Source organism: Ambystoma mexicanum, chromosome 5q (assembly GCF_040938575.1).
Source record: "Ambystoma mexicanum isolate Mex_15411 chromosome 5q, UKY_AmexF1_1, whole genome shotgun sequence".
Classification (NCBI taxonomy): domain Eukaryota; kingdom Metazoa; phylum Chordata; class Amphibia; order Caudata; family Ambystomatidae; genus Ambystoma; species Ambystoma mexicanum.
In genome coordinates, this window is record NC_090933.1 from 1,126,353,679 (window position 1) to 1,126,371,083 (window position 17,405).

Here is a 17,405-nt window from a genome sequence, read left to right on the forward strand (position 1 = left end):
TTCTGCTAACAGTGGTCTGGGTCAGCTCTGCTCTCTCTCTGGTTCTGGATATTGATAGATTTGAAGTCTGGATCTCTGGATGTGGATAGATTGAAGTCTCCATGATGGCTCTCTGAAGGTTGAGGGAGGTAAAGTATGGATTTTCCCGGCAGAGCGTCCCGCAGCAAATGGATTTGAAGGTCCCTATCTTTCCTGACTGTCTGCTTTTATGTGTTTTGAAAATGGGTGTGTGTGCAGCATCACTAGGCTCTACCCCTCTCCACTTGTCATTGGCCACTTCATCCTCTTCCCCTTGATTGGGGGAATGAAATGAAGTGTCATCATGATGAGGTCTGTTTATGGTACAGAGAACCCACCCCTGTCAAATTACACACAATCTATATTTTGATCCAAAAGACATATTTGCACAGGTACACATTTGTTTAAAATTACATGCACCCATCACAGATCACAGGAGGTATACCCTGTCCAAATCTGCTCTTCCTGGGAGCTTGCATTCAGAAATGGCGACATTTGCACTTTTTAACTAGTTTTGCAATATCGGACATTACCCCAAATTTACACACATGTGCGCAAGGAGTATGGACATTAATTGATGAAGTGTCAGATTTTTAACATGCATACATTTTAAGTAATACCCTCTTAACTGCTAGCTTGCCCCCAGATCATGCCACCGGTTCTAAAAACCTCTTAAAATGTGGGCAGAAAAATCACAAGAATTATGGTATCATTTAAATAATTTTCACAAGTCCGTACTATGAGTTATTCATCTTTTTCTAAAACCATATTCTGGCTACAGGGGTGTGTCTTTTCAGGTCACATGGTACAGAAACCAGTCTTTCCACTTTCTTCAAGCTCAGCCTCTGTCTCCAGTTTCTCCCCCTCCCAGTTTCTGCCAAGAGGAAGCCATTTTTATTACCCCTGCAATAAACCATCTGCTTGGGCCCTAGAAGGCCCTTTGTTCAAGAGGAAGCCATTTTTACAGCCCCCATAATAAAACATTTGCCTGAGTCAGGACAGGGCTTTTTTCAATTTCCTGCAGAGCCCTGGTAATTCAATCAGAGAAGTGTCATATCCCTTTTGGTGGGAGCAGCAAAAGGGCAGCTAGGCCTGGGAACACAGCTGTTGTGCAAGTCTCAACTCCTGTCGGGGGTAGCTGGTGGGCAGAATTCAGTTCCTTAAGCCAGGCCCCAGCTAATGTCACTTTTTGTTACCCAGTTTAAGTCAAGACAATGTTTACATATGCAGCTAGAATGCTGATTCTAAGTTCAAAACTATGACATTTAAACAATTGCAACCTCTGTGACACTCAAAAGTAGGTCACTCATTTCTTTTAAACATTTAGATTTTTAGTGTCTTTCAGTCCAAATTTACTTAAACTGCTGAAATCCACAGCTCAGCCAGTCTTGTTATAAACCTTCAAGTCACTTCAGAATATAACTTTACATTGGATCCACCTGTCAGTAAGTCTTTCTTTGGCATGCTTTGGGTTCATTTATTCAGTTTTCCATAAAGTCTGGTGGTTTTAAAACGCCGGCTTTCTGATAGTGGTGAGTACTGGTAATGCAACCATTTTTGGGATTTAAGAAAATGAATTCCCCACAATTCTAGGTTGCTTTTGGCAATCAGCATTGCCATTCCCAATAATTTCAGACTACTGTGTGGGTAGTCCAATGGTGGTTTTAGTCAGTGTCCTTCTGTGTCCATAACATCGGCAAGAATGGTGGCAGCCTATTCTTCATGCATTTCCCTGTGCATTTTCTGGGAAGCTCTGGCCATCATGATGTTTTCCATGTCAGTACTGCACAGTTTTTTTGAGGTAGGGCTCGGATGCATGGGTAAAAACATCCCATAAGCCCCCCTCTTGCGATGGCCATTCGGTTTCACTGATGGAACTCGCAAGATCTGGGATGTTTCCTCATCTTCTTCCCATAGATGGCACAGTTCAGCATCTTTTCCTCCATCCGGTACTAATCGATCGGTTCTCCTCGCCGGTCCTGATGGGAATATTGGGCGGTACCCTGGGCCCCTCGCGTTTCTGCTCCCAGTCTCCGGATCATCCTCCTTGGCCAGTCTCCAGGTTTTCTTTCTCCTAGGACGACAAAGGAAGAGCGGCAATACCTATTCATGGACATTTTTCCCCCACCATTGATATAGTGGGGTGGCATATACATTTATAGTCAAAACATATGAACATGCACATTTCTTTTTGCATTCAAAAACCAAAACACCCACATTGAGAAACTCAGAATTTGATAGGCGATATGTAGGTTATTTTAAGTTAGAACTGAATTAATCTGAGACAGTACCCTCTAGGATTCCAGAGGATTCCTCCAGTTGTTGCAGAGTGTGCCTGGGATGGCAACACTTCAACTGGTTTATGTGGACCCACTTGTCTTCCCCCTCTGCCAAACCGCCTTTGGGGATGCGGATCTTGTAGGCCACAGGGGAGATTTTGTCTATAATCTCAAAGGGTCCCTTCCATGTAGGCAAACATTTTCGCTGTTTGGCCTGGTTCCTTTGGAAATTGTATAGATAGACCCGGTCCCCCACCTGATATTCCTTCCTGGAAGTTCTCAGGTCATAGTGGGTCTTCATACTCTCAGCTGATCTTTCTAGATTCCGCTGAGCATAGGCAAAAGCATGTTGAAGGTGTTTCCTTAAATTCTCCACATACTCATGAGTTGTGGAGGCATTTATTAGTGTCTGCTCTTGGGTCCTGTAGAGCAAATGCTGAGGAAGCACCATCTTGCGCCCAGTCATCAACTCGAATGGTGACATTTTTGTTGCAGATGAAGCGGTAGATCTGATGGCCATTAGGACCAGAGGTAATCGGATATCCCAACTTGGCCCAGAATCTGCCACAAACTTCTTTAATATGCTCACAATGGTTCGGTTATATCTCTCTACTGCCCCAGAAGAAGGTGGCCGGTAGGCAACATGCAACTTCCTTTTGACCCCCAGTATCTCCCACATCTTTGTCATTACTTCACTGGTGAAGTGGCTACCCCTGTCTGACTCAATCCTTTGAGGTAGACCGAAACGGGAAAAGATGTGGTTAATCATCAGGGCAGCCGCAGTTTCTGCCTTGCAATTTGGGGCTGGGAGACATTCCACCCACTTGGTAAACAAGCATGTCACAGTCAACATGTACTTATTCCCCCTAGCAGAGCGAATCACGGGGCCTACAAAGTCGATTTGTAAATCTGACCATGGCAGTGTCATCTCCCTCTTTTGGAGAGGCGCACGGTGCATGAGGGATGATGGCTGAAATTGTGCACACACAAGACACCCCTTCAAGTATTGGTCGAGGTCCTGCCCCATGTGTGGCCAGTATGCAACCTCTCTTAAGATTTCCAATGTTGTGTGAAACCCCCTATGACCGGCGGTGGCCGCATCATGGGCGTGACTTAACATCAGGCTTCGGAATGAGGTAGGAACCACCCACTGATCGTGGCCAGCTTTGGATTTCCTTACCAGCAAACCGTCTTGGATTCGGAACATTTTTGGACATTTCATCAACACTCTTAGGTCCTCTTTCCCAATGTAATCGGTATCCGTCAGGGGAAAGTTCTCAGGGTCCTCAAGGTGTTAGTAAAACTTACCAATAATTGGATCCCCCTTCTGAGCTGTAATCAAATCAGCATCAGGGGTCTCCTTACTCCATTGTGCAATTGAAAGGTCGTTGTGAGCATTTGTCTGGGACCTAGTGATAGCAGTGACCTGGATTTCCCCCAACAGGGACTCAATCTCAATTAGATCCCCTTGGATGGCCCCGGTTTTGGCCAGCTGATCAGCTAAGTCATTTCCAGTTTTGTCTGGTCCCTCTACTTTGGAATGACCCTTGATCTTTTTCCAATAGATGGTCATCTCATTCGAGGTGACCAGATCATCAATGTTTTGGATCAACTTCCCATGTTTCAAGGGTTTGTTGTTAGCACATAACATGCCTCTGGTTTTCCAATTAACCAGGTGCTCCACGAACCCGTTCCGTACATAATCCGAATCTATGATTATGACCAGTTCGTGGAGTTGATGCTGGACAGCAGTGAGGATGGCCTGATGCACAGCCATCAATTCTGCCACCTGACTACTTCGGGGACCAATTTTGTATCCAGCGGAGGGTTCTGGGGACTCATTCACCCATGCATTCCCTACGCCGGCCACCAGTTCTTTCTCCCCGTCGTTGTCAACATGGTAAGAGCATCCATCCACATAGACAGTGGGCATTCCCTCACACTTGTCTTCTTCAAAGACTTTGTGTGGGGAATTAAGGTATGCCTCCATGTTGTCCTTGATTTTTAGACTTTCGTCCTCGAGACAGTTTTCTCTGGCACAATCATGCAAGTCAGCCAGACCTTGCGCGAGGAGACTCTTCTTGTTTTGGCCATATCTGACCTCCACAGGAAAGCCTTGCATTGACAGAATCCAGGAAGTAATTCGGGAATTACTCACATTTCCGGCCCGGATTCTGTCACTTTGGAGATATTGCAGAGGCTGGTGTGGAGTCTCCACTATGATGTGTTCCCCCTGGATAAACGGGCGGTAATTCTTCAATGCCCACACCGTTGCCAGGAGTGCCTTCTCACAATCGTTGAATTTTTCCTCCACAGAGGATAAAGTTTTGCTCGCATAGGAGATTACTTTATTGACCTTGCCATGCTTTTGGTATAATACTGCTGTCAAGCACGTATTAGAGAACCCCGTCTCCAGGAAGAACTCCTTGTTTCTGACAGGGTAAGCTAGGTAAGGCGCTTTTGAGAGGCTTCTTTTGAGTTGTTTTACCGCCTCGGCTTGTTCTGGACCCCATTCCCACTTGACCCCCCCCCCTTCAGGAGATGAATCAGGGGTCGGGTGATCTCTGCGTAGCCCTCAATGAACTTTCTGCTGTAATTAGTCAGTCCAAGGAGGCTCCTTAGTTCCCGCAGAGTTGTGGGGTCTTTCAGTTTCTGAAGTGCTTCCACTTTCTTTTCCTGGGGACAGAGACCCTGAGGAGTAATCTCATGCCCCAAGAAATTAACACGGGTTCTACACCACTGTGCTTTCTGAAAGGAAAGTTTTGCTCCGGCGGCCCTCAACTGGGTCAGAACATAACGGATCTCCGCTATGTGTTCCTCCACAGATGAACTTTTGATGAGGACATCATCTACATAAGCCAGGTTACCCCTCGCACCCAGGTCGGGCATGGCCTTATGTAGGAAGATGTTGAACTCATTACCGGAGTTAAGGTATCCGAAGGGAGTCCGGGTCCATGTGTACTGCTGGCCCCCAAAGGTAAAAGCCAGTTTGTATTGGTCCTCCCTGCTGACAGGCACGGTCCAGTATCCATTGGTCAGGTCTATTGCAGTGAATACCTGTGACCCCTGGATCTGGGCCAGCCCTTGGTCAATGTAGGGCAGAGGCCATCGGGAAGTATGGACCCGTTTGTTGAGCTCCCTAAGGTCAGCGCAGAATCTCCACTGGCCGTTTGGCTTCAATATTCCCAGCACCGGATTATTGAAGGTGCTGTGGACTGGACGGATTATTCCCCGGGACTCAAGGTTCTTAATTATTTCAGTAAGGGACTCCATTGATGCGAGAGGCAAGCGATATTGCTTCACAAACCCTGGAGTCATGCCAGGGTCCGTGGGGATTGTTGTTGTGTGGATGTCGGTGCGGCCACAGTCATATGAGTCTACCGCAAAGAGATCTTGGAAATCCAAGAAAACTTGTTTCAACTTTTGCTTTTGTTCCAGAGTCACACAGGCATCAGCTAGGTTGACTCTCTCTTCCACCATCTGCCTGAAGCCTGGAAAGACTTCTGGTTTGGCTATTTCAGCGGCCTCCTCTAGCTGGGTGGAGAAGTCCCTGGTCAGAGTGCTGATTTGGACTGGAGGCTTCAGGTGGGAAAGGCAGCCCTCATGGACCTGGAAAATCACCTCATCGCTCCTGAAGTCACAAGTCACATCTTCCTTACCATAAGGGCAAGAAGTGTACACCAGGAAGTTCCCCCCATGCCGGGTAAAAATCCTGTCTGGTGTCGTATTGTCATCACTGTCACTGTCCAGGCAGTCCTTGGGGATTGGCCCTAACAGTTCATTACCTAAATCTATGGAAAAATGTCGGTCATCAACCGCCATTAAAATAATGGTGCCTGCGGCTAGATTAATACTCTTTAAGTCGCTGTTATCCACCTCTATTGGAATGGTGTCATGTTCTATGTTGACTAATGGAGTTGGGTTTACCCCTAACCCTTGCAGTTGGAGAGAAGCATTTAGATGTATGTAAGCATCAGGGTTTTTCAATTTTTGTCCTCTTTTAACTTTCACTTCCAGGGAGAATTGTCGGGTCCTTTCTGGGATGGTGACTTCCTCTTTAATCTGAATTTCAACTGCATAAGGTAGCAATTGAGCTGACCTAAATGCTTTTTCTGGATCATCAAAGCCCATGGGATTATCCGCTAATCGGGACCAAGCTTTGAAGTTTATTAGGTCCAAACTAATGGCAAAGCGATTGAGAATGTCACTGCCTAAGTAAAAGGCGGCAGTGACGTCTCGCACGACCCAACAATTATGGACTATGCTCTTGTTGCCAATGGAGATTTTGAGCATACACCTGCTTGGCAGGAGATGTTTGGAATTATGCGCTTCCAGGTCCATTTCCCATTTGTCTATCAGTTTCAATGTGGGAATGGCTGGATCCTTTGGGAGTTGGCGGAACATGGCTTCGCTGATGAAGCTCTTACCGTTGTTCACACACACTCGAGCGAGAACAGAGTCCTTCCCATCATTTAATTGGACAGGGATGAACAACTGCTCTCCAATTTGCTGAATATCAGCCAGGCTCTGAGCTGATTTCACATCTTTCTGGACTATAGGAGTGGGAGTTTCTGATTGTGGATTAGTATAGAATCTCAGAGTGTTTCCTTCCAGCGTGAAGTACCACTTTAGACTGGAAGGAAGGTTGATTTTCAGAAATAGAGAGGACCCTCCATCACCAGTCTGTTGTCTACTGCTATTACTGTAACGTCTGGAATTTGGTTGTTCTGGAAGTGAAATTCTACTTGGTCAGATTTTTGTTCAACCATGTGGCAGGTGCAGTTTAAACTAACATGGTTGACACTCTGTTTTAATTTTATTGGTCGGCTAGTCTGGGTCCAGAGGACCTTGTTTACGCAATCTATTAGGGGTGACAACCTTCTCAGGAGGTCATTCCCTAGTAAACAAGGGGTGCCCTCTGGAGTCACAACTATGACCGGGTGTTTCAACTTGTGTCGCCCAATTTTAATGTCCAAGTCTGCCGTCCCCTCGACGGGAATTTCCTTCCCGTCAAAGTTCTGGAGTTGTCCAGGAAGTGAGGTGAGAGGAATTTGGTAATTCCCTCCCCTTCCTGCATTCAGTTCATCAAAGGCCCTTCTGGACAGAAGGGTAGCTTGAGATCCAGTGTCCACCAGTGCCAAAATTGTACCCTTCCCCTGTACTTGTACCGGGGCGTAGTATCTTCCCTCCTTCTCCGCAAGGGGGCACAGATAATGCACATTTTTGGACAACTGGTGGGCTAACTTTCTGGTTTTGGACATCGCTAGCGAAGAGATTTGGGCAGAATTCTGTGGAGAGCCTTGGGAATCTGAAAGAAAAAGTTGGCAACTGGAGATCAGAGCCATTGTGGGTTCCCCTGGCTCCGGTTCTGGGCCGCCCCCCCCTTTTTGGAGGCAGTCATCAGGATGGGTTTGAACCAGGGGATTTTGGTATTGTGGGTTCTGGGATGAGATGATGGGCGGCGGTAGCTCAGTCTCCCCATCTCCCCAGTCTGAATTTGCATCCCTAGGGACCTATTTTTCTTTGGGAGGAGTTCCCCCCTCTCTGAAGGAGAAGATCCTTTTCCCAGGATCCTCTGAGGATCCCTCTCCCTCAAATTGGAAGATCTGTACCTCCTCCTCAAACTGAGTCTGTTTGGGTCTTTTGTTTCTCCTACCCCCCCTCTGCTCCTTAGGAGGCAGACTTTCAGGGGCAAGAGATTTTGTTTCCGGTTCCTGGGTTTCCAGGGGCTGTTTACAAGTGAGGAAGGAAGCTTCCTCCAAGGCTTTACACCCCCCTTCCCTTTGTGCCTCCTCCCTGGGGACCGGTGTGTTATCGGGGTGCCGCCCCCGTCATTGTTCTGGAGCACCAGGTCCAGAGTTGGGTGCGTTCTGCGCCGGCATGCCGTTCTGAGGGTTCTGCTGAGCCCTCAGTATGTGACCCAGATCCCGCGCCATGTTTTGAACCTGGCGCTCTAACTGGGAAACCCGCTCAGGCTGATACGGGGCCCTGTTTTCTCCCCTGGGCTGATCCCGGGAAGGGTAGCTATCCCTTCTTTGGTAGTACCCCTGGTTGGGAAGATTTGGATACCCCTCCACCCTTGGCCCCCCCTCTCCCAGATTCGGTTGTCTGGGCTCAGGGAATTGGGGAAAGAAGGGTGGAGGATTTTGGGGCTGGAAGTTGGGTGGATACCTGGGGAAGAAGTTCTGCCCAGGGTTTGGAGAATTTCTGCCCTCCGGTGGGAAGTTAGGAGGGAAGTTCCCTGGGTTAGGTGCTTGGCTGGATCCCCCCCTTGGGCTGGAGGAGTCCACACATAACCCAGGATGGGTCGATTTCCCTTGTAACAGGGACTTACATAATCAGGAGAGCGAGGGACCCCATTTGTGGGGCTGCCTCCTTGGCTCCCTGTCTGTGACTGGCCCAAGGACCTTCTGGGCCTAGCATTATTAGGTGCAGGTAGGTTTTTAGGCCCCCCCATCTCCAACTCTAAAACGGGGGTGACCTTTACCTCTGCCACCTTGGCAGCAGCAGGGGTGCTGTTGGTTTTGGGATTTTTCTGGGTATTGCTTTTATTTTCGATGGGCTTCTGCACCTCATAGATCCGGGTAGCCTGTTCAATGACCCAGTCTAAAGATCTTTTCTCATGAAAATCTCTCACGAGCTGGGTCATTATATATTTGGGCAAGGCATGGAAAAATGTATTGAGGAATTCTCTGCTGTCTGTGCGCACCCTTCTGGTGGTCTGCGCAAAGGCACGTTTCAGTTCTTGCACAAACTCTTGTGGGGCCTGATCCTCCCCACACTGCAAATTGTAGGCTGCCTTGCGAGCCTCTTGGGGATTTCTGTGAACAGAAAAATGTTTTAATATGGCCGCCCTATAGGTGGACCACCTGGAATGATTTTGGTCCTCCAGCCCTGCAAAGAAACTGGAGTACCCTGGGGAGAATGTCCACTTTACATATTGGATACAGCTTTGGCTGTCCTTCAAATGAAAAGTCTCCATCATTTGCTCATAGAGCTCCAAGTGTTCCCAAACAGAGTACTTGGCGTTCTTATGATAAGGCGTGATGACACTCCTGATTGCCCTAATCTGCTTTAAGGGGTCCTTAAGCAAGGCCCTTTTTGCCTTATTGGCCTTTTTGTTTCGGGTAACCCTGGTCCATTCATCTTCTGACTCAGAGGCACTGCTCCCAGAGGTTCCCGTCTGTTCTTCCAGGTTTTCCCGAATTCTGGGAGCCTGGGAATGGCTGGCAGAATGTGGGGACCTGGTCTCCTGTGTCCTGTACCGCTCAGAGGAGTCTTCAGATCCCTCCTTGCTGCCAGGATTTGATGGGTACCCCCCCCCCACTGACCTAACTGGGCAGAGGTTTTCAGGATGCCCTTAATGTGCCTACTCACCTGGGGTTCCCCATCAAATTGCACTGTGCTTGGGTGCCCATACCCGGATGCCCGCCCCTCCATTCCTGGGTGGTACTGGCCTATGAGCCCCATGCTTCTGGCTGGATAGTAATCTGCCATCCCTGTGGCCCTGTGCTCATGTGCGCCAGGGGACATGGGGGTGGCAGAGTCCAGGGACTGAGAGAAATAAAGGCCTCTGGTACTAGGGCTCCTGGGGTTATGCTCAGGAGTTTCTCTTTCCCAGCGAACCTCATCTCTATCCGCCCCTGCTCCCTGTTGCAATGCAAGAGCCTGCGCCTTCAGTTCCTCAGTTAAGGCCTTACTAGACTCTATCAGTCTCTCCTGCATCGCTACCTGTTGTTGGAGCCTATCATTGTGCTGGCAGAGAGCCTCATTCTCTCTCTGCGTTTCCTGATTGGTCCTGGAGCACTGGGCCAGTCTTTGCTGCAGGAGGGTTACCTCCTGAGCTGTGTCCCTATTGGCCTGCTCCTTTCTTGCCAGAGCATCCTCCACCTTCCTGGTGTGCTCTAACAAGTTATGGGCCCTCATTAGGACCCAGGCGGTAAGGGGTTTACGCCGGCGTAAACTTCGCCAACCCTTACCGCCTGAGTACGAGTTCCCTTAGCGCCATGGTGAGTTTAACGCCTGCTTTTTGCAGGCATTAAAATCCATGGCGCTAAGGGACCTTGATGTTAATTACGCCACCGTAATTTACGGTGGCGTAATTAACGCCTTCCCCACTCCCATTATGCCCTATGGGGCAAGAATGGGAATGGGGAAGGGCAAAATGGGGATTGGGGACTTACCGCCCCGCCAAGGTCGGAATGGGGCGGTAAGTCCGCCAACCACCATGGCGGAATTGCACCCTTTGCGCCATGGACCATGGTGCTAATTGCACCATGGTCCTCCGCCAAGGTCGTAATGAGGGCCATGGTGTTCTTTTTGGAGGTCACCCAGTCCCTGGAGGGCCAGGTGATTTTCTTCCATTTTCCTTTTTAAGTTGCAGACTTCCTGGCCTAAGGTGTCCCTTTCCTGACTAAGAGTCTGCATCTGTACTGTCAGGTCGTCCCTTTGCCTTTGGAAGGCACCAGCTTTCTGGCGCTCCTGATCAAACTCAGCCTGGGTATCCAGGTCTTTCAGAATCAGTTTATTGCTCTCTGCCTTCTCCCTATCTAGGTGGCTTTGCAGGGTGACTACCTGCTCAGCACATACCCTATTGAAGTCTAACTGTTGCTCCAGCTTTTTCTGGCTCTGCAGTAGGGAGTCCAAACCTTCTTGGTACTCCTTCTGCAAGGCCAGAAATCTGGTATCCTGGTCAGCCTTTTCCTGTTGCAGGATGTCCATATCCTTCTTTATTTTAATGATGTGCTGTCTACTCTCATTTTCTGACTCCTGGCTCCCCTGCAGCCTCTGCTCAGAAGAGACCAGGTCAGATTGGACCTTCTCTAACGCCATCTGTCGCTTATTCGCCAGATCTTGGCTTTCAGTACATTTATCCTGCATGTCTCCCATATATAGGTACAGGTATGCCGCTATCCTAACCATCTTGTCTTGTTCATCTTTAGCTTTAGGAGCCATGTATAGTTCACTCAGGGCCACATGTAAGGGACCCTGATCTCTCCATGAATCTGACCCTGTTTCCGTGACCTGTTGCGTGATGGCCTGCACCCAGACCATGCGGTCCTGGTGAGTCCACTCACCTCTCACAAATAACTTATGTAAGAAGTGCTCTCTGGCTATTTTCATGTCTACCAAGGTCGTCATTCTAGAGATTGGTCTCTGTCCTGACTTACAGAAGTTTGTATTATATTTTTGCAAAACAGACCTTTTCCTTAGAGCGTTCCTTTGAGGAGTGCTTTACAGCGTAACACAGCGTGGTGATCCGACCGGATATGTGTATCTGGTCAGCTGGCACACTGTATTAATCTGCACAAATGGTAGATCTAACCCAAACGTCCTGCTCGAGCCCCCAATTTGTAAGAGGATTCAATTCAACACTACAGCTAAGTCAATGCCTAGTCTGGGATACTGAATGGGAACCCTTATTGATATATCTTTATGTCCAGTTCATGCGTTCTGGATGACTACCCCTTTATAACCCCCCTCTCTTGGAATCCCCCTGACCCCACTGAGCCCAGAAGTAGTTCTGTTTTGCAAGTTTAAAGGTTTATTGGATAATTTAAACAATATATATATATATCACGCTTTATAATAAATTAATAATTGAATATCACACTGAATCTGAGCAGTAATCAATAATGGATAGTCTGGCACTAGCACACTTGTGAATAGGAACAGAAGAATAAGGTGGGAGAGAATGCTTTATATAAGTTCAGATGGATGTAATGTTGAATGAAAAATGCAATACAGAAAATACTCAATATGATTTCAACAAAACAATGTAATCACTTTTCTCTGGCAATCCCCTCCCCCTTTATGCAATGCAAGGAAATGGAAGGAAAGCACACAGTTCTCAGAAATGCAATCAAATGTAATTCAGTTCACCCCAGCAAGCTTAGAGTACAGATCGGAGTTTTAAACACAGGCCCAAAATGCTTTTACATGTGCTGGCAATGAAGTGAAAAATATGCTAAAATGCTTTTAATTCCCCCTAGAGGTTCAGGGTGAGTGGTGTCTAGTTAATATTAGTCCAGGCTCACTCTAGCAATGATTCAGGGATGGTTCTTAAGAGGCAAACGAATTTTTAGCAAGGAAAGCAAAGAATCTTCATTTTTCACACGTGGAGAAATTTGCAAATCGCGGCAAATTCGCGAGTGCGTTCTTCACGATTGCGGCAAAACTATAGGGAATCGGAATGCGGTTCTAGGTTCGTTGAAAAGCCAAGCTTCTAAGCTTTCAGAGGAAAGTTACTGCAAGTCTCTACAAACGGTCACGGAGATATGAGCGATTAAATAAAGGTCGTTTTTCGGATTTGGAATGTTAAAATTCAAAGTGACAAGTGACAGTTTTGCAAAATGACAAGGTACAACTTCCAGGAGACAGTTCTGGTTAGATTAAAATAGATTGAATTATATTATTTTAACTAAGAGATTGGTTCTACACAGTTCGGCTAGGTACTCACAATATATTTTTGAAATAAATGGGCCTCGCCACGGATCTGGTCAGGTTTTAGACTGGACTCTGGTCTGGTCTCGGCACTTCACAGTGATCTGGGTCAGCTCTCTGGTTCTGCTAACAGTGGTCTGGGTCAGCTCTGCTCTCTCTCTGGTTCTGGATATTGATAGATTTGAAGTCTGGATCTCTGGATGTGGATAGATTGAAGTCTCTATGTTGGCTCTCTGAAGGTTGAGGGAGGTAAAGTATGGATTTTCCCGGCAGAGCGTCCCGCAGCAAATGGATTTGAAGGTCCCTATCTGTCCTGAATGTCTGCTTTTATGTGTTTTGAAAATGGGTGTGTGTGCAGCATCACTAGGCTCTACCCCTCTCCACTTGTCATTGGCCACTTCATCCTCTTCCCCTTGATTGGGGGAATGAAATGAAGTGTCATCATGATGAGGTCTGTTTATGGTACAGAGAACCCACCCCAGTCAAATAACACACAATCTATATTTTGACCCAAAAGACATATTTGCACAGGTACACATTTGTTTAAAATTACATGCACCCATGACAGATCACAGGAGGTATACCCTGTCCAAATCTGCTCTTCCTGGGAGCTTGCATTCAGAAATGGTGACATTTGCACTTTTTAACTGGTTTTGCAATATCGGACATTACCCCAAATTTACACACATGTGCGCAAGGAGTATGGACATTAATTGATGAAGTGTCAGATTTTTAACATGCATACATTTTAAGTAATACCCTCTTAACTGCTAGCTTGCCCCCAGATCATGCCACTGGTTCTAAAAACCTCTTAAAATGTGGGCAGAAGAATCACAAGAATTATGGTATCATTTAAATAATTTTCACAAGTCCGTACTATGAGTTATTCATCTTTTTCTAAAACCATATTCTGGCTACAGGGGTGTGTCTTTTCAGGTCACATGGTACAGAAACCAGTCTTTCCACTTTCTTCAAGCTCAGCCTCTGTCTCCAGTTTCTCCCCCTCCCAGTTTCTGCCAAGAGGAAGCCATTTTTATTACCCCTGCAATAAACCATCTGCTTGGGCCCTGGAAGGCCCTTTGTTCAAGAGGAAGCCATTTTTACAGCCCCCATAATAAAACATTTGCCTGAGTCAGGACAGGGCTTTGTTCAATTTCCTGCAGAGCCCAGGTAATTCAATCAGAGAAGTGTCATATCCCTTTTGGTGGGAGCAGCAAAAGGGCAGCTAGGCCTGGGAACACAGCTGTTGTGCAAGTCTCAACTCCTGTCGGGGGTAGCTGGTGGGCAGAATTCAGTTCCTTAAGCCAGGCCCCAGCTAATGTCACTTTTTGTTACCCAGTTTAAGTCAAGACAATGTTTACATATGCAGCTAGAATGCTGATTCTAAGTTCAAAACTATGACATTTAAACAATTGCAACCTCTGTGACACTCAAAAGTAGGTCACTCATTTCTTTTAAATATTTAGATTTTTAGTGTCTTTCAGTCCAAATTTACTTAAACTGCTGAAATCCACAGCTCAGCCAGTCTTGTTATAAACCTTCAAGTCACTTCAGAATATAACTTTACATTGGATCCACCTCTCAGTAAGTCTTTCTTTGGCATGCTTTGGGTTCATTTATTCAGTTTGAGGTAGGGCTCGGATGCATGGGTAAAAACATCCCACAACACGCTCTACATAAACAACTTATCATTTCAACATGATGGTTGGGGGCTACATCCTTAGAGAGAAAACAGTCTGAAGCAACCGTGGGGTGCATTATGCATACATTACAATGGCGACAAAGATAAGGTTAATAGCCACTGATCATCACAAGACGACCAACCGCTAGGAAGCTTAAAGATAAAATGCCCACTGAAGAGCTCTAAACCATTCTTTTTCAGCAAATGGCGCATGTGGAGGAACTAGTGTTAGAAGGCAATGAGGTGATAACACTTCTGTATATCCTGTGGGAAGAGAGCATGCAGCTGGTATTGCAAGCGCTGCAAAGCGCACACTTAAAGCCACAGAACAAAAATAGAGAAATTAGCATATTGTAAGACTGATGTGTTAGAGAGAATTGACATACCCAATAGGCCCGTTTATCTTGGGTTATTAATTATAATGATACATAAATAGTCCATTTACGTATAGCGCTTCAGGCCCGATCACTGCCTGCCAAGCACTGGGATAACAGGCGATAGTTAGCATTTTGCTAGTACTCAATGTATTGACCCCTGAAATATGAAGCATTGAGTAGGCCATATGCGATACACAGGTGTGACTGCAGGTTGAACTTGGATGACTGTTATGCTGTTAATCAACTCTGTGAACTGAGAGCTTGCTTACGTAGGGCCTTGCACAGGTATGACACAAGCTGATGATTTCTGATTAACAGGCAGTGATTCTTATTATGTGGATAATAATTTCAGGGTTCACTGACGTGCTCTCTGAATTTGATTGCTCTGCTCGACTCCTTTGAATGGCACCCAAGTGGACATGCTTCAGAGGGCAGTAGTAGTTATTAACAAAGACCTATTGTGACCACACACAAACTATTGTGGATAGAACACAAAACACCGTGTGTGCAGTCTCCAATTAAGGTATGAACCATATATAAACAAGTACTGGTAAAACCGGTAGTTTATGCTTTTCTATAGTTAAAAATTTTTTTGTGCTATATTATATGCCTAAACATTTATGCCATTTACCATATTTTTGCATCATAGGACAGACACTCAGATATTTTGTTAGCTATTGCCAGCATATGCCCAGGCACTTTTTATTTATTAATTTTTTAAAGCACTCACACTGCCTGTCGGCATCGAGGCGCTGTTACAGGAATTGTTTTTGTTTTTTAGTTGCGTAATTGTTTTTGCCTTAGTTGCATATTTATAACACGCTTAAACACCCTGAGGTTTCCAAGTGCAGCTGAGGTTTCCAAGTGCAGACCCAGGGATCGAACCTGTATTGCTTCATGTCGTCTTGCTTCCAAGGCGCGCATTTTGCCACTGAGCTATCCTCCTGTGACTTTTGATAGGTACTGCTATGGTATGCTCAAGTTCTGTTATTATATGGAATGTAATACCATCATATATGAGATATTGCCGTCATGTACATATTACTCTGCCCTCTTATGGATGCCATCATGTGCTTGCTCCGGTACTACTGCCATATGCCTGGCATTACTAGCAAAAATATCAAAATTACATGTCAACATCCCGGGACTGACAGGTATTTTACATACATATGCTAGGTATTGTCATCATATACCAGGCATTCGCCATGTCTATTGACAGCTATTGCCATCGTATGTACAGAGTATGTCAGGTATTGCCAAGGTGAGCACACCATTAGCTAAGCATTGTCACCAAACACCCGGTACTCAAGTTGCAGTGGTGCAGTTTCTGGAATGCTGCCTCTGATTCCACAGTTGGCAGCATAGCGCCAAGAGCATATGACTTTCATTGTTCGATCAGACCCACTCCTGCTGCACTGAGCCTGCAGGCCCGGCTTCAGTGGCAAGGCGCAGTGCTAGTCGATGTACAGCAATGCACACAGTGACTCCCTGAAAGGGCCTGGAAGAGGGCAGAGTTTCCTTAAGGCCCGGGCTCCAGGAATCACTTACTAGAGTGCACGATGGAAAGCCAGGCCTGGAATGGCCCTCACCTCATAATTTGCTGCGGCAGAAGGCCTGGGTGCTGGTCACACTTGCTTGCGCCAATTCATAAGGTGAGTGTAGCAGGTCTGCGCAAAAAATACACAGAGCTCTGTTCAGGCAGAAATACGTCTAACATAACGTAGCAATTCATTGGCAACTGCTGGGAAGTGAGCGCTCTATGTGCTGCCCAATAGAAAGATGGGGCTTCCTCGTTGGCACTGTTGAACATGCTTTAAACTGAGAAATCTGAGCAGCTGTTAAAGTTGTTGTTTGAATGTTTTAAGTTAGTAGATGATGCAACCGACATCATACGCCTGAATTATGCACTGTAATCACGGGTATGATGTGAGAACTAGGACATAAAAAGATTGAAACCAGTGAGAAAAATAGATGTAAAAATAATATACTTTCCCCACATTTTCTTACAGAACGATCACTGAAAATTCGTGTCGGTCTGGCATTGCTACATGCCACTTGCAGCGCGATATGTCCAGCTACTCCCATTGTGTATCCTGGGACATTCTTGCATTTCCAGAAACTGCAGCCCATCACACGCCAGACGAAACTGCTCAGACACTGCCATTATCTTCCAGCAGGCAATGCCATGTGTGCCCGTCTACAGCGTATATGTGTTCAGATTGCAGCCCTAAGTTAATAAAAAGGCCAGAGTGCATGTTGATGCCCCATACCGTGCACCGAAATGTAAGTAATATTGCTGGAGAAGACGGGGTTACATCTGTAGACTGTAGAGTGATAAATACAATTATTTGGACAATACAGATTACGGAAGTTCAGTGGCCCTGAGGGATAATGACAGTTCGTGGGTACAAAATCTTACTTTCCCAATAACGCGGTTAACACCGTTAAGTCATTCTTGGAGGCACACAGGCGGCCGATTCCTCGCTGCTTGTCCTCCTCCTGAGTTCTGCCCTGGGCGCATGCCTGCCTCCTGGACCTGCTGCTCTTATGCCTGGAAGGCTGGGCGTTGATCCTTCGCTTCCTCCAAGCCCGATCGGCGATTCAACA